Source organism: Petaurus breviceps, unplaced genomic scaffold, assembly GCF_028583685.1.
Source record: "Petaurus breviceps papuanus isolate PSGF00001 unplaced genomic scaffold, PetGlider_PUasm1.0 164, whole genome shotgun sequence".
Lineage (NCBI taxonomy): Eukaryota > Metazoa > Chordata > Mammalia > Diprotodontia > Petauridae > Petaurus > Petaurus breviceps.
Window position 1 is genome coordinate 2,745,589 of NW_027185735.1, and position 21,914 is coordinate 2,767,502.

Genomic DNA, 21,914 nt, shown 5'->3' on the forward strand with positions numbered 1-21,914 from the left:
TAAAGCAGTTTTTTGGTAAGTTGATTGGTATGGCATTAAATACATAATTTAATTTAGGTAAAATTGTCATTTTTATTATATTAGCTCGACCCAGCCATGAGCAATTCATGTTTTTCCAATTAGTTAGATCTGAATTTATTTGTGTGAAAAGTGTTTTGTAGTTGTGTTCATATAGGTCCTGGGTTTGTTGTGGTAGGTAGATTCCCAAATATTTTATAATGTCTACAGTAACTTTAAATGGGATTTCTCTTTCTTTCTCTTGCTGTTGAATTTCATTAGAAATATACAGTAATGCCAAGGATTTATGTGGGTTTATTTTATATCCTGCAACTTTGCCAAATTTATTTATTATCTCAAGTAGTTTTTTCCTTGATTCTCTAAGTATATCATTATATCATCTGCAAGGAGTTATAGCTTGGTCTCTTCTTTGCCTAATTTGCTTCCTTTGATTTCTTTTTCTTCTCTAATTGCTACTGCTAACATTTCTAATACCAGATTTAATAAGAGGGGAGATAGTAGACACCCTTGTTTCACCCCTGATCTTATTGGAAATTCTTCTACTTATCCCCATTACATATAATACTTACTGATAGCTTTAAATAGATGCTACCTATCATTTTAAGGAAGTCTCCATTTATTCCTATACTTTCTAGTGTCTTTAATAGAAATGGATGTTGTATTTTTTCAAAAGCCTTTTCTGCATCTATTGAGATGATCATGTGGTTTCTGCTAGTTTTATTTCTGATATGATCAATTGTACTGATGGTTTTCCTAATATTAAACCATCCTTGCATTCCTGGAATAAATCCTACCTGATGAAAGTGTATCATTTTTGTGATAAGTTGTTTTAGTCTTTTTGCTAATATTTTATTTAAAATGTTTACATCTATATTAATGAGGTAGATTGGTGTATAATATTCTTTCTCTGTTTTATCTCTTCCTGATTTAGGTATCAGTAACATATTTGTGTAATAAAAAGAATTTTGTAGGATTCTTTCTTCACTAATTTTCCCAAATAATTTGTAGAGTATTGGAATCAATTGTTCTTTAAATGTTTGATAGAATTCACTAGTAAATCCATCTGGCCCTGGAGATTTTTTCCTTAGAAGTTCACTGATGATTTGTTCAATTTCTTTTTCTGTGATGGGGTTATTTAATTAATTTACTTCCTCTACAGGTAATCTGGGCAACTTATATTTTTGTAAATATTCATCCATTTCCCTAAGAATGTCAAATTTATGTTCATACAGTTGGGCAAAATAATTCCTAATTATTGTTTTAATTTCCTCTTTATTGGAAGTAGATTCACCCTTTTCATTTTTGATACTCATAATTTGGTTTTCTTCTTTCTTTTTTAATCATATTGACAAAGGGTCTATCAATTTTATTGTTTTTTCCCATAAAACCAGTTCTTAGTTTTGTTTATTAATTCAAGAGTTTTCTTACTTTCAATTTGATTAATCTCTCCTTTGGTTTTCAGTATTTCTATTTTAGTATTTAATTGGGGATTTTCAATTTGTTTTTTTTTTCTAGCTTTTTCAACTGCATGCCCGATTCATTGACCTCTTTTTTCTCTAATTTACTCATGTATGCACTTAGGGATATAAAACTTCCTCTAAGAACTGGCTTTGCTGCATCCCACAAATTTTAGTATGTTGTCTCGTTATTGTCATTCTCTCAAATGAAGTTACTTATTGTTTCTATAATTTCTTGTTTGACCCACTCATTCTTTAGGATTAAATTGTTTAATTTCCAATTAGTTTTTAGTCTCTCTTTCAATGGCCATTTATTGCATATGATTTTTATTGCATCATGATCTGAGAAGAATGCATTTAATATTTCTGCCTTTGTGCACTGAATGGTGAGGTTTTTATGTCTTAGTACATTGTCATTTTTTTGAGTATGTGCCATGAACTGCTGAGAAGAAAGTATATTCTTATTTATCCCCATTCAGTTTTCTCCAGAGACCTATCATATCTAGCCTTTCTAAAATTCTATTTGCCTCCTTCATTTCTTTCTTGTTTATTTTGAAGTTAGATTTATCAAGTTCAAAGAGGGGGAGATTAAGGTCCCCCACTAGTATAGTTTTCCTATTTCTTCCTCTAATTCCCTTAACTTTTCCTCTAGGAATGTGGATGCTATACCACTTGATGCATATATATTAAATAAAGATATTGCTTCATTCTCGATGGTGCCTTTTAGCAGGATATTGTTTTCTTCCTCATCTATTTTAATTAGATCTCTTTTTGCTTTTGCTTTATCTGTGATAAGGATTGCTACCCTTTCTTTTTTTTTTTTTACTTTAGTTGAAGCATAATATATTCTACTCCAGCCTTTTACCTTTACCCTTTGGGTATCCCTTTGTTTCAAATGTGTTTCTAGTAGACAGCATATTGTAGGATTATGGTTTTTAATCCATTCTGCTATCCCTCTATGTTTATGGGAGAGTTCATCCCATTCACATTCACAGTAATGATGACTATCTGTCTCTTTCCCTCCATCCTATTCCCTCCCCTGCTTATATTTTTGTTTATTCATTCTCCTTTCCCCTCCTTAAGGGTTTTCCTTTTAACCACCACCTCCTTCAGCGTTCTCTCCCTGTGACCCCCACCTTCTTTACCTTTCCTCTCCCCTTACTACTATTCCCATCCCTTCTAATCCCCTCTTCTTATCCCCCCTTACCCTTCTAAGGCATATAGGACACAATAGATTTTTATACTTAACAGAGTATGTCATTTCCCCATTGACCCCAAACCAATGACAGTAAGTTTCATACAGTACTCCCCTCCCTCCCTCCTTTCCCTCTATTTAATGAGTTTTTGTGTCTTTTCATGTTAGAGTCTTATACTTATCCCCCTTTGAACCAAAACCAGTGAGAATAATGTTCCTCCCCTTCTTTCCTTCCCCTCTACTACAGTATGCTTTTATGCCTCTTTGTATGGCATAATTTACCTTTTTCTGTCTCATGCTTTCCTTTTATCCCATTAAAGTCCCTTTGGACTCCTTGATAAGGTTTTCTTTTATCATCAGATTAGTTCATTTATACCCATATCCTCTATATGTGTATATCCCTTTTAAAGGTCATGATAATCATATAAATTTCAATATTGACGAGTAGCAGCTTCTCATATAAGCATGTAAACATTTTGCTCTTATTGCATTCCAAGTTATGTTCATGTGTGGGTGAGTGTGCATATGTGCATGTGTGTATGTGAGTGTGTGTTTTCTTTGTTTACCTTTTTATGTCTTGAGTCTTGTAATTGGAGATCACATTTTCCATTGAGCTCTGGCTTTTTCATCGGGAAAGTCAGGAAGTCCCTTATTTCATTAAATGACCATCTCCTAGCCTGAAAGATTATGTTCAGTTTTGCTGGACAGTTGACCCTTGGTTGCAGTCCTAGCTCTTTTGCCTAATGAAATATCAAATTCCAATCCCTCTGATTTTTTAATGTGGATCCTGCTAGGTCCTGTGTAGTCCTGACTGTAGTTCCACAATATTTGAATTGTTTCTTTTTGGTTGTTTGCAATATCTTCTCCTTGATCTTGTAATTCTGGAATTTAGCTACTATATTTCTTGGAGTTTTCAATTTGGGTCTCTTTCAGAAGGAGACTGGTGAATTCTTTCAATAACTATTTTGCCTTCTGATTCTAAGACTTCAGGACAGTTTCTTTGACAGTCTCGTGGAGGATGTTGTCCAGTCTGCTTTTTTTCATCATGGCTTTCTGGTAGACCAGTAATTCTTAAGTTATCTCTCCTGGATCTGTTCTCCAGGTCAGTTGTTTTTCCAGTGAGATATTTTACACTTTCTTCCTATTTTTCAGTCTTCATGTTTTGTTTGATCGACTCTTGGTGCATCATAGAGTCCTGAGCATTGATTTGACTGATTCTAATTTTTAGTGAATTATTTTCTTCAATTAGTTCTTGAAGGTCCTTTTTTAGGGAGGCATTTTCTCCAATTAGTTAAAAAATTTTACTTTTTAAGGATTTGTTTTCTTCAGTGAGACTTTTTTCCAATTTGGTCACTGTAGATTTAGATTTATCTTCTACCTCCCTAATTTGGCTTTTAAAATCTTTCTTGAGCTCCTCCAAGAATACTTTTTGGGCTTGAGATCAGTTCATATTTCCATCTGTGGTCTCAGGTGTGGACACAGAGTCCATGGTGTCTCCTGAAAGTGATTCTTCTCATTCAGAGTAAAAGGACTCGGTTGTCCTTGGTCTTACCTTTTCAAGTTGCTTCCAGCCCATCGTAATTGCCTATTTCCTGTCCTTTAAAGTGCATTTCTCTTCCTGGGGTACAGAGGGCTTTGACCCAAGCTTCTCAGGCTGGGAACTAGGTGCCTGATTGTTGGCTTTGTGTGCTATAGTCTCTGGGTGTCTAGATTGAGGCCAAAGCCAGGACTCTCAGTATTTCAGCTGAGTTACCCTGAGGCTCACAGAGTAATCTGTGGGGGAGGGGCGGTCTGGCCACTTCAGATTTCAGCCTCTATGCCTCTGGGCTACAGTTCAGCATAATTTGCTGGTCAGATGAGGAAGGGCTTGTTGGTACCCCTCCTGCTCTTCTCTTCAGAATCCTTACTGCCTCAGTTACACCCTATCTTGGTGACTCCTAAGCCTGAAGCTATTTCTGCTGTTTCAGAATTTTACTCTGGGTGGGACATTTATCTCTGAGTTTTCTTGGTCAGGGAGGGGGAATTGGAGCAACCAGAGTGTACTTTGCCATTCTGGCCCCTGCAAAATCAGGCAGGTGATTTTTAAACTTCCAGGCTGTGGGCTGATAGCCCCAGGAGAAGCTGCTGTCTCTGCTGTGGGTCTTCTGCTTTCTCTTATCCAGCTCCAATAGATCGTTCTGTCCTGTGGTGAGAAGCTGGTGAGACAGCTGCAAATCATCCTTGGTGTATGTGAGTCTGCTGGCTGGGGCTCCTTCTCAGTCTGCTGTAGTCTGCTCTCTAGTACAGGCTGGTGCAGCCCCAGGTGCTTTGCATTCACCCTCCCCAGACCTATGTGGGCACTTTCCTTACCTGGATTCTGCCACACTCTGTCTCCCAGTGGATTCTGACACTCCAAAATCCATTCATATTCACTATTTAAAGTTTAGTAATTGGAGTCATGGAAGGACTTATAAAAGTTACTGCTTCTGTTCCACCATCTTGGCTCCACCTCCACCAGGATTTCTTTTCTCTGTTTACCTTCTCATGCTTCTCTTGCTTCTTGTATCTGAATGGTTTTTTCATCAAGAATGCTTGAAATTAGGGGCAGCCAGGGGGTGCAGCAAGTAAGAGTGCCAGCTCCAGCGTTGGGAGATCTGGGATCGGTTCCGGCCTCAGATACTTGGCAAACACACAAAAATAACTGGCTGTGTAACCTTGTGCAAGTTACTTAAACCCAATTGCTTAAAAAAATGAATGCTTTAAAGTTCTCTATTCCATTAAATGACTACATTTTCCCCTGAAACATGATACTCAGTTTTGCTGGGTAAGTGATTCTTGGTTTTAATCCCAGCTCCTTTGACCTCCAGAATATTCAAATTGTTTCTTCCTGGCTGCTTGTAATATTTTCTCCTTGATCTGGGAACTATGAAACCTGGCTTTTTGGGATCTTTTTCAGGAGGTGATTGGTGGATTCTTTCAACCTATATTTTGCTCTCTGGTTCTAAAACATCAGGGCAATTATCCTTGAGAGTTTTTTGTAGGATGATTTCTAGTTTCTTTTTTTGATCATGGCTTTCAGGTAGTACAATAATTTTTAAATTCTCTCCCCTGGATCTATTTTTAAGTTCAGTGTTTTTTTTTCCATGAGATATTTCATATTGCCTTCTATTTTTTATTTGTTTGGATATGTTTAATAGTATCTTGATTTCTCACAAAGTCTAGCTTCCATTTACTCTAATCTAATTCTGCAGGAATGATTGTCCTCAGTGAGCTTTTGAAATTCTTTTTCCATCTGGCAAATTTGGCTTTTTAAGGCATTCTTCTCCTCATTGCCTTATTGAGCCTCTTTTGCCATTTGAGTTAATCTATTTGTTAAGGTGTTAACAGGTTGTTGACTCTCATTTCATAATTTTCTTACATCATTCTCATTTCTCCTTTACTTCTCTTATTTGGTTATCAAAATCCTTCTTAAGCTCCTTTATGCCCTGTAAGCAACTTATTCTTTTCTTGGAAGCTTGGAGTTCTGACTTTGCTGTCTTCCTCCTGTTCCATGGTTTGATCCTTTTTGTCCCCAAAACAGGAGTGTAAAGTTGGATTGTTCTGTTTGCTTTGCTTGCTCATGTTGCCACTCAATTACTTGACTTTTGAGCCTTTTGAAATAGTAGAACTATGCTACCAGAAATGGAGCTTTATCCCAAATGCTGTAGTTTTCACAGCTGCTGGATCTATTAGTTGGGTGCCTACTCTGAAGCCTCCACATGCTCTAGCAGACTGTTCATGCACCCCAGGACCTCCACCCTAGACCACAATCCAGATTTAGCAGGTTAAAGCAAGAGCGATTACCCCTCAGACTGGTCCCTTGGTCCCCCTGCAATTTGTGGACCAGAAGCTCTGAAGCAGCCACATGGTGGCAGCTGCACAGCTGTAGCACTTCAGCTGCTTCACTCTCCAAGGGGTAAAGACTTGTCCGCACTCCCGAATTCCTGGCTCACAAAGTCCATACTGCACTGACCTCTCATTTTGTCCTTAGCATCTATGGGTTGATACTTTTTTTTAAGCAATTGGGGTTAAGTAACTTGCTCAAGGTTACACGGCCATTTATTTCTGGGTGTGGTGCTAAGTGTCTGAGCCCAGATTCGATCCCCAGGTCACCCTGACACTGGAGCTGGTGCTCTTACTCGTGCTACCTGGCTGCCCTGGTTGATACTTCTGGAAATCGCCACAGCTGCTGGTGATCTTAAGTCCCTCCAGTGGGCAGCTGGTCAGGCTCTCCCTGAGGCTAAAACCTACGGCTCACTTGGGACTGCGCCTGCCTCCTAGAACACTGTGCTAGCCGCTTCCTGCCAGCCTGCCAGGCTGTTCCCAGTGGGAAGTTAGCTTCTCTGTGTCATTTTGTGGGTTCTGTAGCTCCAAAGTTTGTTCAAAGTCACCTTTTACATGAATTGGAGGAGGTGAAAGCAGGAGCCCCGCGGAAGTCCTGTTTCTAGTCTGCCATCTTGACTCCACTCCACCAAATCCCAATATAAGAAACCAAAGCCCAACCCCAGAAAGTCAAATCCATCATAGCAACAAAGAAGTTAATACAACATAACACTACTGAGAGCAACACCATACTTTAGCCTTCCCACAAACTCACACTCACAAGCCTAGCTGTCTCCTTGCCTTCATCCTTTCTCTCCTACTGTGCTAACTAATTTGAGTCACAGGTTTTTCTGCACTCTGCTCCACGTGTTCAGCAAACTCCCACGATAGGCTCCATGTGATTACACTTGGCCTATTAAGGGGCAGGGAAGATCTTCAAATTCCCATTACCATTATTTTTGGCCCCAAGATCCCTTACATAGCAAAAATATATTAACAATACATTTCATTACATAGGCTAATGGGTAAGTTTTGTCAACAGAACTTTACATCAATATAACAGGGATAACACAAAATAAGCACATAATACAGTATCTTAGAGTGGGGCTTGAGCACAAGCCCCTCATCATTCATTCTTCGAATGAATGGGGCATAAAATCTTGGGATAAGGAGCAAAGATTTCTTCTTCTAATAGCTACTTCCTGTTGAAATTGGACATAGAGCTGTCTCTGCCACAAGAGGTCCCATGCTAGAGGTCAGTTCTTTAGCTTGCATCCAGAGATTGGTCAATGCCAGATCCAGGTGTGACACATCACAGTACTGGACAGGGGGTGACATAAGGCTTAAAGCAATCAGGCATCTGCTGGTAGTGGGTACTTAACCTACAGGAAACAAATCTAGCAAACAAGTTTAACAGAAAAAAAACAAAAAGAAATAAGGACATAATAAGCAGAAACAAGGTAGACACAGGGTCAGCCATGCTTCTGGAATTCATGAATCCAATATCATAGTCTCATTCAGGATAGAATATGTGAGTTAAGGGTACAATCTGGTAATTATCTTCTCCTGAATAAATAACAGTTACAGTATTACCTTTCCCATGTGCTATAATTTCTATACCCTTTGGAACATCATCTGGCTTCTGTTTTATACATACTTTAGCTCCCAATTTTATTCTATCAGTAGAACCAAACCCTTCAGTTCCTTTTGAAAGTTATTTCAGAAGGAGTGTTAGTTTTCACAAGGGATATTGTTTCAAAAGGGATAATGATCACTTGAATTATTCTATCATTTTTACCAAACTGTATGGGTTATTCACCCATATTTTGAAATGTTACAATAATTTCTCCTTGAGGCCAGAGGGACTCCAGATCAGCAGCAGCTGTGGCCATTTCCAGATTTATCAATACATAGATGTGAAAGAAAAAATGAGATGTCAGTTCAGTCTGGACTTTGGGACCCAGTAAGTGGGAGTGCATGGCTTTTGCCACCGGGGTGAGAAGCCACTGAGATGCCAGCTCAGCCACCTAGTTCCACGTGGCAGCTTCAGTTCTTGGCCTGCAGAGTGTAGGGGGACCAAGCACCAGTCTGAGGGGTAATCACTTTTGCTTTAACCTGCTTGGATCTGGATTGCAGTCTAGGGGGGAGGTCCTGAGGTGTGTGTCCAGCTTACCAGAGCATGTGGAGACCTCAGAGGGGGCACCCATCTAATATTTCCAGCAGCTGAGAAAACCCCAGCATTTGGGACAAAAGCTCCCCTGTCTGGTGGCAGAGTTCTACTGTGGCAAAAAGTCCAGGGGTCAAGAGACTGAGGGGCAACATGACCAGGCAAAGGAAACAAAGCAGACAGATGACTACAACATTAGACTCCTATTTGGGGGAAAAAAAAGAGCAAAGCATGGAACAGGAGGAAGACAGTGAAGTCAGAACTCCTGCACCAAAAGCTTCAAAGTAAAATACGAGCTGGTTACAGGCCAGAGAGGACCTTAAGAAGCAGATAAAAGAAGTGGAGGAAAAATTGGGAAGAGAAATGAGAACAATGCAAGAAAATTACGAAATGAGAGTCAACAGCCTGACTGAGAAAAATAACACTTTAAAAAATAGATTAACTCAAATGGCAAAAGAGGCTCAAAAAGGCAATGAGGAGAAGAAAGCCTTAAAAAGCTGAATTTGCCAGATGGAAAAAGAATCTCAAAAGCTCAATGAGGAGAACCATTGCTTCAGAATTAGATTGGAGCAAATGGAAGCTAAAGACTTTATGAGAAATCAAGATGCTGTTAAACAGATCCAAACAAATGAAAGAATAGAAGGCAATGTGAAGTATCTCATGGGAAAAACCACTGACCTGGAAAATAGATCCAGGAGAGATAATTTAAAGATTATTGGACTACCTGAAAGCCATGATCAAAGTAAGAACCTAGAAATCATCCTCCAGGAAGTTCTCAAAGGAAACTGCCCTGATGTTTTAGAACCAGAGGGCAAAATAGAGGTTGAAAGAATCCACTGATCACCTCCTGAAAAAGATCCCAAAAAAGAAAACTCCTAGGAATATTAAAGCCAGGTCCTGGAATTCCCAGATTAAGGAGAGAATAATACAAGCAGCTGGGAAGAAACAATTTGAATATTGTGGAAACACAATCAGGATAACCCAGGATCTGGCAGCTTCCACACTGAGGGATTGAAGGCTTGGAATATGATATTCTGGAGGGCAAAGGATCTGGGATGAAAACCAAGAATCACCTACCCAGCAAAACTGAGTATCATGTTTCAGGGGAAAATATGGTCATTCAGTGGAATAGAGGAATTTCAAGCATTCTTCCTGAAAAAAACCCAGAGCTGAATAGAAAATTTGACATTCAGATACAAGAAACAAGAGAAGCATGAGAAGGTAAACAGGGAAAAGATATCATAAGGAACTTATCAAAGTTGAACTATTAACACTCCTACATGGAAAAACAATAATTTTAACTTACGAAACTTTTCTCAGTAGCTGAAGGAAATATATATATATGAGGATTTATGGGCATATGAATACATATGTGAATGTGTGTATATATGTTTACAGGTATACATAGATAGAGGGCACAGGACCAATTTAACAGGAAGGGATGATACTTAAAAGGTGAAATTAAGAGGTGAGAGAGGAATATAATGAGAGAAGATGGGGAGAGACAGAATGGGGTAAACTATCTCATACAGAAGAGGCAAGGGAAAATAGTTACAATGGAGGGGAAGAATAGGAAGACAAAAGGGAATGGGGTCAACCTTATTCCCATTGAATTTGGCTTGAGGAGGGAATGAAATACACACTAAATAGGGTATCTCACCCTCCAGGAGAGTAGTGGGGGGGAGGGGATGAGAGGGGGGAAGATGGAGGGGTGGGCAAGCTGGGGGGGAGGGAAGTTGGAAGCACCAACTTTTGAAAAGGAACAGGATCAAAGTAGAGAACAGAACAAGTGGGAGGTTAGATAGGAGGGAGGGAAATATAGTGAGTCTTTTACAATATATCTACTATGTTATTGTTTTGTATTAGCCACACATGTACAACCTATACTGAACTGCTTATCTTCCCAGTAAGGGTGAGAGACAAGGGAGGAAAGAATGAATCTGGAATTCAAAGTTTTAAAATCAAATACTCAAATACACACACACACACATATACACATACATACATACTATTATTAATTCTATTTTACATGTAATAGGGAAATAAGATATACAGGCACTGGGGCATAGAGATCCCCTGGAAAAGTCAAAAGGGGTATGAGAGAAAATATAGGAGAGAGCAGATTGGAGGAGGGGATATCCTGTGGGACTGCTATTTTGGGGCAGTGGGTAGGGGAAAAACGGGAGAAAATTTGTAACTCAAAATCTGGTGGAAATGAATGATGTAAACCAGAAGTTAATAAAGTATTTAAAAAAAATAATTTCTCCTTGATAATTAGAATCTTTTACTCCAGTCAATACATGTATTCCTCGAGCTGCTAATCCTGATTTAGGTAATATCCATCCAAAATCATTGTTAGGGATTCTTATACATATTTCACTGGAGATTTTCCTTTTTTCTTTTTTATCCAGCCAAAAGTCCTTTAAGTGATGTGAATCATATACTTCTGAACTAGGTCTTCCTGGACACTATGCTCGATCATCTTCCTTCATAGTCAAGTATTCAATATTTGGGATCTTATATCTTTGTTTTTTTGGAGAGGGGAAGGAAGGACAATTGGGGTTAAGTGACTTGCCGAAGGTCACATGGCTAGTAAGTGTTAAGTGTCTGAGACCAGATATGATCTCAGGTCTTCCTGACTCCAGGCCCAGTGCTCTATTCACAGCACCACCTAGCCTTCCCTGGATTATGATTTTTAATGCATTCTGCTATTCACTTCCATTTTGTGGGAGAGTTCATCCCATTCAAATTCACAGTTATGATTACTGTCTGTGTTTTTCTCTCCATTCTAGCCACACCACCATTACCTCCTCCCCTCCTCCCCTCCTTCCCATTTATGCTTTTCTTTCTCCTTTCTCCCTTTCCCTCTTCACTAGAGTTTTGCTTTTGACCCCTGCCTCTCTCAATCTGTCCTCTCTTCTGTCAGCCCCCACCTCTCTTTTCTTTCCATTTTCCCTTACTACTTCTTCCCTTCATTCTATCCCTCCCTCTCTTCTTTCCCCTTTCCCCTCCAACTGTCTGCAGGACAAGTTAGATTTCTATAGCTAACTGAATATGTTATTTCATCCTTGAGCCAAATTCAATGAGAGTAAAGTTCAAACAATACTCATCCCCCTCCCTTATTTCACTCTTCTGTAATATGTCTTTGTGCCTCTGTAGCAGCAAGCAACCTAGTGTCCCCAGGGTGGCTGCCAACACAGGTTCTTAGATCTTCTTTGTTAAAGGAAAGCAACTCAAAATGGGTTAACAAGCTTACTTTAATCAGTGAAACATATATCGTTTACCTAGTTCAGGGGAAAAAGGTCAGTACCCCGAACTTTCAGAGTATACAGACAGAATTATCAAGACAGAGAAACAGATCAAGTAGACAGGTTTTCAAACTGTCCAACCATTACATCCATACCAAATCAACATCTGGGTTTTTCAAAGCCAGGAGGGGCGGGGCTCTCAACAACGGCTTCCCAGAGTCTCCTCTGATAAAATCACAGAACACTTCTCAAAGTGAGCCCCAAAACAAAGCCTCAAATCAGGGTTTATATAGCCTGCTTCTGGTTCAGAGAATGTAACAACCTTCTGGACCCCCTGGCCAATAAAAAAGTATCTACTGAAAAATAAGTCTCCCACCCCAGGTTCCAAGTGCACTTTAGCCTAGGGGCAGGGAAGATCTTAAAAATTTACATTCCCATTACAGCCTCTTCCTGTGATGTAATTTACTCTTGTCTGCCTCTTCCTTCCCTCTTCTCCCATTACAATACTTCTTTAAACCACTTAATTAGATTTGTTTTAATAATCACGTCAAAATTAATTTAAACCCACCCCTCTGTCTATGTATTTCCCTTCTAGATGATGTGAAGTTCTCAAGAATTATATGTATTATCTTCCCATGTAGGGATGTAAGCAGTTTGCCCTTATTGAATAACATGTTTTTTTTTTCTTTCCTGTTTACCTTTTTATGCCTCTCTTGAGTCTTATATTTGAAGATCTAATTTTTCATTGAGCTCTGGTCTTTTTATCAAGAAAGTCTGGATGTCCCCTATTTCATTGAATGTCAATCTCCTCCCCTGAAAGCTTATGCTCAGTTTTGCTGGATAGTTGATCCTTGCTTGTAATCCAAGTTCCTTTGCCTTACAGAATGTCATATTCCAAGCCCTCTGATCTTTTAATGTAGAAGCCATAAGGTCCTGTTTAATCCTGACTGTGATTCCATATTTCAATTCTTTCTTCCTGGCTGCTTGCAGTATTTTCTCCTTGATCTGATAAATTCTGGAATTTGACTACAATATTCCTTGTCATCTTTAATTTGGAGATTCTTTCAGAAGATGATTGGTGGATTCTTTCAATGACTATTTTACCCTTTGTTTCTAGACCTCAGTGCAATTTTTCTTGATTATTTCTTATAAGATGCTGTCCAGGCTCTCTTTTTGATCATGACTTTCAGGTAGACCAATAATTCTTAAATTATCTCTCCTAGACCTATTTTCCAGGTCAGTTGTGTTTCCAATGAGGTATTTTACATTTTCTTCTATTTTTTCATTTTTAAAATTTTGTTTCACTGATTCTTGATGTCTCATTAGGTTCCACTTGTTGAATTCTAATTTTTAATGACTTCTTTTCTTCAGTTATCTTTTGTACCTCCTTTTCCATTTGGCCAATTCTTTTTTTAAAGGAGTTTTTCTCTTCAGTGTACTTTTTTTTATTTTGTCAATTGTATTTTCAAAGGAATTGTTCAATTTTTCTTCTACCTCTCTTATTTGATTTTTAAAATCCTTCTTGAGTTCTTCCAAGACGATATTTTGGGCTTGGGACCAATTAATAGTGTCCTTTGAAGTTTCAGATGTGGGTATATTGACCATGTTGTCCTCTCCTGAATTTGTGTTTTGATCTTCCCTATCACCAAGGTGCTTCTCTGTGGTCATTGTTTTTCTTTGTTGCTTTTTTTTTTTCTCATGGTGTTTGCTTTTTTTCTGTCTTTTTGGTTTGATGTCTGCTTTTGGGATCCAGGGAGCTCTCTCCCAGGCTTTTTGTTTTGGGGGCTAGGTGTCTGGTTACTGGCTTTGTGTGCTGGGGCCTCAGGTGCTGGAAGCTGGAGGTTATAGTGGTCTGATAGTTTACCTGGTGTTGAGCTGGAGCTGGTGATAGCTGCTGGTGTTTGTGCTTGCCTGCTCCTTCACCCTGGGACTCAGGAACTCCTGCTGGTCTGCTGAGGTGTGGCTTGCCACTGGCTTGCTGGATCACCTTCTGTTCTCTGCTGGAATCCTTCAGCCACAGCAAGAGTGGCCTTTCCTGTTAAACCCCCTAGCTTCCTGAGCTAAAAGACTGTTATACCCCATCTTTCTGCTGGTTCCATTATTCTAGGATTTTTTTCCTGGGGCAATATTCTCTGGGTTTTTCAAAGTCTGTGAGGAAAGGTGAGAGTGATTTATTGCTTATTCCACCATGTAGGCTCCCAGAAGGTTAAACAGATGACTTTTTCACATTCTGTCTGTGGGCTGATATCTCCATGAACAGCTGCTGCCACACACCCTGCACAGGACTGCACTTCTCTCACACCCAGTTCTGACAGCTCCCTCCTGCTGTCCTTCTAAATTGTTTCTGGCATCTGTGGACTGAGAAGTCAGGAAACTGCTACTAATGCCAGTGATTCAGTTCTTCCAAGGTCTGCTCCAGGTTTGCTGGGGTTGGGTCTGTGTTGGTACAGCCTGTCCACTAGACTGTGCTCCTGTCCCAGCCTGATGCAACAGATCCTTCCTGTTGGCCTTCCAATTTATCTTGGGCTGGAAATCTGCCTCACTCTTTCTCTTTGGGATTCTGATGCTCTTGGTCTATAACTGTGGCTACAGAGACAACAAGGGCAGCAGCAGATATTATCCAATGTCTATATAATCAGCACACTTCATCTTGGATCCTTTGTGTCCCATGTAAGTCATCTGTTCTCTGGAAACATCTTCTTTTGGAAATTCTTGAATAGACCTCATTCTCAGGGCTGCTCTGAAGGGGGTTCCTCTTGAGTAGGTTTGCTTCTCTGTTTCCAAGTCACTTGCAGAGATTCCTAGGTAATTCTGTTAAAATTTTCCTGTTGCAAGACTCAATACAATTTAATACAGCTTTTTAAATTCTAGTTTTCCAGTAATTAGTTCATGTTGTGAAAACTATCTCAAATCTTTTGGTTCTAATACTATTAACAGAGCTATAAGAAGAATATCAAATTAGAAACTCATAGATCACTTGAAACTTCAGACAATTTAAGTTTTTACATAACCCTTGCTGTTTTTTTATCTTTACCTAAACCTCAAACCTGATATAGCCAACCACAAGCTAAAGAAGGAAACTTAAAAAAGAATTTTTTAGGATCTGAGTTGTAAAAAGAGCTCATCCGGTTAAAGATTTAATATTTTCCAAAGTAGATATTTAAGCTAAGGTTAAGAATGCTTTTTTCAATTTACATTGACTCCATTATCAAATAACTTTTTAAGACTGCCATACATTTATTTCATTATTTCAGATTTGAGCCGCATAAAGGCAAAAACTTCAGTTTTCCTACTTATAAGTGCCCTTTGATGCAAGTTATGTTGAGAATTGTTGTGTTAAGAAATTCAGATAACAATTGAGAAATAAAAATGAAGCATTTTAAAGTACCAAAGAAGGCAGAACTCTAAAACTTTTTAAATTAAAAAAAAAAACCCAACAACACAGAAAATGACCGCTCTTTGCAGAGGGTGAACAATATTACTTGATATATAAAGTCCTGAACCCAATTTTTTTTTTTGCTTTTTGGAGGGCAATTGGGGTTAAGTGACTTGCCCAAAGTCACACAGCTAGTAAGTGTGTCAAGTGTCTGAGACCAGATCTGAACTCAGGTCCTCCTGACTCCAGGGCCTCCTTACTCTATTCACTGTGCCACCTAGCTGCCCCTCTGAACCCAATTTTTAAAGAACTTATTATTAGAACATGGTCAAGGTCTGCATATCTCATTATAATGATTTACATTTGACATAGTTGTCCTATCTTGTTGCTTTCTCAGAATTTTCTATTGCAGCTAATTCCCCCCTTAGGAAGATGAGATACTTTAGAGATCTAATCCTAAACATGAATACACAGCTATCAGCACTCTTTATACGTAGATGACTTACATTCCTGGGTTCATTGGCAACACAATGGACTCATGTAAAAGGTGCTTATTTAACTTCAATTGTAACAAACAACAAAAGAAAAGATGTAAATATATGGTGTTGGTATTCAGTCATGTTCCACTTTGTGACCATGTGGACCATAGCATGCCAATGGAGTTTTGTTTAGAAAGATACTGGAGTGGTTTTCCATTTCCTTCTCCAGTGGATTAAAGCAAACAAAGCTTGAGACTTGGCCAGGGTCACACAGCTAGTAACTGTCTAAGGATGGATTTAAATTTAAGTCTTCCTGACTCTAGGTCCAACACTCTATTCACTTCGCCACCTAGCTGGCCGCTGCATAAATATGCTAAGTACTTAATCTTAGATTTTATATAGAGAGTAGTATATGTATCAAACGAGCTATCTACATTTAAATTATACTTCAGGACATACTCTATACATAGGTGGATTGTCATAATCTAGACACAAAGAGGGCAGTCCTCTATGGGCTACACACAATCAGAATGGGTAGCCAACTGTGAGGGGAAAAGGAACAGAGATTGGCCAAGGTATTGATGGAAGCCACTGGGGCTGGTACCCTTTGGCAAGCAGGTCTTAGAAAAGATAATGGTGCTGTCTGTTTCTTAATAACCCATTCCCTCTGTCCATATCATCAGTCCATCATATCATAAAGTTCAGACATCTTATCTCATACAGTTGTCTGGTTTTGAACTGATGCAGTCCTGTGGTCTTCTGGAGATCTTTCCTCTTAGGCATACTGGAATGCATGGGGTTTCAGAGTATATTCTAGTGAATTTGCTTCTCTGGCTCAAGTCATTTGCAGAGATTTATTTTTCAGTTAAAGTCTCTGACAATATAGATTTTTTTATGAGCAATTGGGGTTAAGTAACTTGCTCAAGGTTACATGGCCAGTTATTTCTGGGTGTGGTGCTAAGTGTCAGAGCCCGGATTCGATCCCCAGGTCATCTAGACACTGGAGCCAGTGCTCTTACTCGCTGAGTCACCTAGCCGCCCCTGACAATATAGATTTTTAATACAATTTAACACCATCCCTTCAAGTTTATTTTGCCAATAACCAGGCCAGGTATTGAGAGCTAGTTCAGACTTTATAACTCATAGCAATACTACTAGACTAGAGAATTTATAACAATGGAAGAATAAGAAAATTCTGAACCCAAATTTTATATTTGGTATATGAATTAACCTAATCTTGTTATAACTATTAAAACCAACTGAAACATTTTCACTCTAGCTATTTTCTAGCTTTTTCTGCTTTTTCTTTTAGCTGCTCATTTCTCCCTTATCTCCTTCTCTCATTTCCCCCTTAGAAGGATGAGATTCTGCTGGGGAACTATTAACAGAGTACTTTTTCCATAAGATGATGACCTCCAATACAAAAATGAATTCATTTAAAAGTTGCCAATTTAAACTCCAAGTGTAGCAGAATGCTTTGGGATAGGGATGTATGAAAAACATTGAGTAATCAATTTCAAGACAGTACATATTAGGGTGGCTAGGTGGTACAGTGAATAGAGCACTGGCCCTGGAGTCAGGAGGACCTGGATTCGAATCCGGCCTCAGGCACTTAACACAAAAACTGCTAGTGTGACCTTAGGCAAGTCACTTAACCCCAACTGCCCTCCAAAAACAACAAAAAAAAAGAAGACAGTGCATATTGAACATATTTGCCTTTAAAGACATGCTCAATATTCAGATGGTAATAATAAACCCAAATAAAACTGGCTTTTCCTATTTAGGTAACACAAGATATTCTAACATTCTTTTTTTCAAATAAAAAATTAAGATGTTTCTGTTTTAGGCTTAATAATTAAGAGAAAAATTTTGTCCTATAAACTATTTCATCAGTACCCAATTACTCTACCATTAATATTAGAAAGGATTAAAATTCTAGGTAAATAGCTCAAATCTTATATAATTGTATCTTATTATAATAGCTTAGATGTGCTCCAGTATTAACTTATAAAATAAGGATTTAATATTGTATTTATACTGGTAACCTACCAATGATTTTAGAAATTTATCATAGGTAGAAAAATAGGAACCCCATACATTAAGGGAAAAATGCTTCCCTAAATTCATGTCAATTCCAGGCTAGCCAATTGTATTGAGCTAAGCTTAATCATTGGCCTAATAGGATTCCTTGATGATCATGTCTGGAATCAGACTCAAAATAATATAAACTATAGTCCCATGAAGTCTAACAGCAAGTTCCATTAATCATTATTTCATAGCTTTAGGTGAATTCAGTTATTAAGGATCACATGTCCTTGTTATAGATAAAAAAAAGTGCTTAGATCCTTATTGTACTGAAACCCCATGCTGTGAAGTTCTTTCAGTCTCCTTTCTAATTGCATATTGTTAGAATAAACCAATTTTACATCAGATCAAAAGGACTTTTCTTCCTCTTAGATTTGCTTTTCAGGTTCCAAGACTTAATACAAACTCAATATAAAATACAGCTATAAGAAGAATCATTATATTAAGACCATAAAATTCACTTGAAACTTCAGAGAATTGGAAAATGACTCTGTGTCCCTCTCAATATTATTAGATAGATGTTTCAAGAAATTTTTTTCATATAAAATCTTAATCCAATTTTGAAAATTGTGTCACATTTCTCACTAAGTGACATCTCTCACTAATGATGTTAATATAATGAAATAATGTTATAGTATGATCTCTTATAAACTAAATAACCCAATGATTGTAAGGTTTCATGGTCCTATTATTTGTGATTACAATGTCAATTCAAAATGATCCCTCCCTACACTAGCATATATTACTTAATCAAAAATCACCAGTAGGTTACTCTTCTTTTACATTTGCCCTTATCAGTGGAACTTAATATGTGAGAAGAAAGGCAGAAAGACCGAACATTAGTTCTGTCTGATATCAGGTATGTGTCATAAGCATAATGTCATGACATCCTGTTTACTAAGATGGGGGTAGGTCAAGAGAATCCTACCTTTACCTTTGCAAGGTGTTCTGTCTACTTTCTCAGGGACAGACATCTACCTATGATAGTCCTCAGACTACAGGGTCACATGGCATTTCCCTTGAATGATGAACTAACAGTCTTATGAGAGGTCAGGCACTTATATCTGAATTCAAGACTTATAATAGCAACAAATTAAAATCCCAAGAGACTTTCCCTCAAACAGCAAGATTTCAGTACTTACAGATTATTTTTGCTTTTTATTATTTTCATATCTTCAAAAATCTCATCTAGAATTTTATATATGCAAAACCATCATTCACAAATTTCATCTATTCACAACTGTCATCCACAAATTTCATCTATTCACAACCATCATTCCCCCCTTGGTATACAGAAAAAGACAAAGGGAAAATATCAGGCCATTTCTAGAATACAATGAGACTCCGTCCCTTCCCATTATTTTTGATATGTTATTTAATTCAAAATCCAATAACAATAGTCAACATTTACACATTGCATTATGTAAGTACTTTAGAATTAATTTTATTCCTCCAACAACCCTGGGAAGTAGGTATGATTGTTATTTCCTTTGTACCTACAAGGACTGATTAGATTCTTCATATAAGATTTTCAGACTAATTAATTTTCAGACTAATTGTTGGCTTATGTTTACTAGTGGTAATAACCAAACCTTATTTTACACAAGGCTCTGTTGTTTTTAGTTGGCTTATATTTAAAAAAATGCATCATGACACACCCAGCCTGCATTACTGCTTCTTTATTTCTTTGCACCACCCAAAGAAGTAAATCAATTCCTTTACATTTTCTTTTTTTTTTTTTTTAATTATTTTGTTTTTATTTTATGGAATAAAACAAGCATTTTCATAACACAGTATAGTAAAAAATATGATTGCACATGAAACTACAAATCTATTTTGTATGATTTGTTATTCCTTTTATTTTTTTTAAACATCTGATTTTAAAACTTTGAATTCCAGATTCTTTCCCTTCTTCCCTAGTCACCCAAACTTGCTGGGAAGATAAGCAATTCAGTAAAGGTTGTACAAGTGTAGTTATGCAAAACATTTCCATTGTGTATATATTGTGAAAGACTGACTATATTGCCCTCCATCCTATCCTGCCCTCCACTTGTTCTATTTTCTACTTTGAACCTGTCCCTTTTTAAAAGTGTGTGCTTTTAACTACCCTTCCCCTCAATCTGCCCTCCCTTCTATCATCTCCACTCTTATCCCCTTCCCCCCTACTTTTCTGTAGGTAAAATACCCAGTTAAGTATGTATGTTATTCCCTCCTTAAGCCAAATTCAATGAGAGTAAGGTTGACCCATTCTCTTTTGCTTTCCTGCTCTTCCCCTCCATTATAACAGTTTTCCCTTGTCTCTTTTATATGAGATAATTTACCCTATTCTGTCTCTCCCTATCTCCTCTCATTATATTCCTCTCTTGCCTCTTAATTTTATTTTTTAACTATCATCCCTTCCTATTCAATTGATCCTTTGCCCTTTGTCTATGGATACATGTACATATATATATACACACACTCACATATGTATTCATATGCACATATACCTTCCTATATAGACATATGTATGTATACATATATATTTTTATATTCCCTTCAACTATCATCATATTGAGAAAAGTTTCATAAGTTCCAATTACTATTTTTCCATGTAGGAATGTAAATAGTCCAACTTTGATAAGTCTCTTATGATTTCTTTTTCCTCTTTACCTTCTCATTCTTCTCTGGCTTCTTGTATTTGAATGTCAAATTTTCTCTTCACCTCTGTTTTTTTCATCAAGAATGCTTAAAAGTCTTCTATTTCATTGAATAACCATATTTTACCCTGAAACATTATATTCAGTTTTCCTGGGTAGGTGATTCTTGGTCTTAATCCTAGCTCCTTTAATCTCTGGAATATCATATTCCAAGCTCTTTGATCCCTTAATGTGGAAGTTGCTAGATCTTGTGTTATCCAGATTATGTTTCCATATTATGGATGTAATGGACAGATTGATAGACCTGTCTATTGAATTGTGCTATTTTCTCTGTGTTTTTGTCTTATTGTAACTTGTTTGTATTCTCTGAAATTCAGGGTGCTGACTTTTCCCCCTGAACTAGATGAATGATATATGTTTGATTAATTGAAGTAAGCAACCCTTTTTGAGTTGCTTTCCTTTAGAAAAGCAGATCAAAGAACCTGTGCTAGGTTCCTTGGGTATGCTAGGGTGCTTACTGCTACAGAGAGATCAAGGAAAAATTAGGAAAAAAAAAGAACAATCCAAGAAAATAAAGAAAATTGTGGAAAGAAAGTCAACCAAATGAAAATAGAGAATCAGAAATTTAAGGAAGTAAATAATTCCTCAAAAATGAGGATTAGGAAATGGAAAGCTGATGATTTATAAGGCACCAAGAAATAACAAAACAAAACCAAAAGAATAAAAAAAATGGAAAAGAATGTGAAACATCTCAACTGATCTGGAGATCAATATAAGAGTAGTCAGATTACCTGAAAGTTAAGATTTAAAAGAATATTGAAACAATATTACAAGAAATTGTTGAGGAAAATTGCCCTGAAGTTCTAGAACAAGAAGGTAAAGCAGAAATAGAAAAAAATCCACTTATCACCACCTGAAAGAGATCCCAGGAGGAATACTTACAGGAATGTCATAGCTAAGTTTCAAAGCTTCCACATTAAGGAGAAAGTATTTTGCAAGCAACAATGGGAAAAAAAGAATTTAAATATCACAGAACTACAATCAGGATTACATAAGACTTAGCAGCTACTATATTGAAGGACTGTAGGTCTTAGAACATTATATTTCATAGAACAAAGTGCTGCAATTACAACCAAAGGCAACATGCCCAGCAAAGTTAAGCATAATTTTGTGTGAAAAACAAATGGACTTTTAACAAACTGAAAGATTTTCAGTTATTATGAAAAAAAAAAAACAGCAGAACTTAAAGGAAAATTTGACATATTACATCCAGGAGAAATATAAAGTAAACGTTGAAGACAAATTGTAAAGGAACCGATAGAGTACTTTTTTAAAAAAGATGTTTACTTCTTATATGTGAACATGTTATCAATACTCTTATGACTGTCATCATTATTTGGGTAGTTTGAA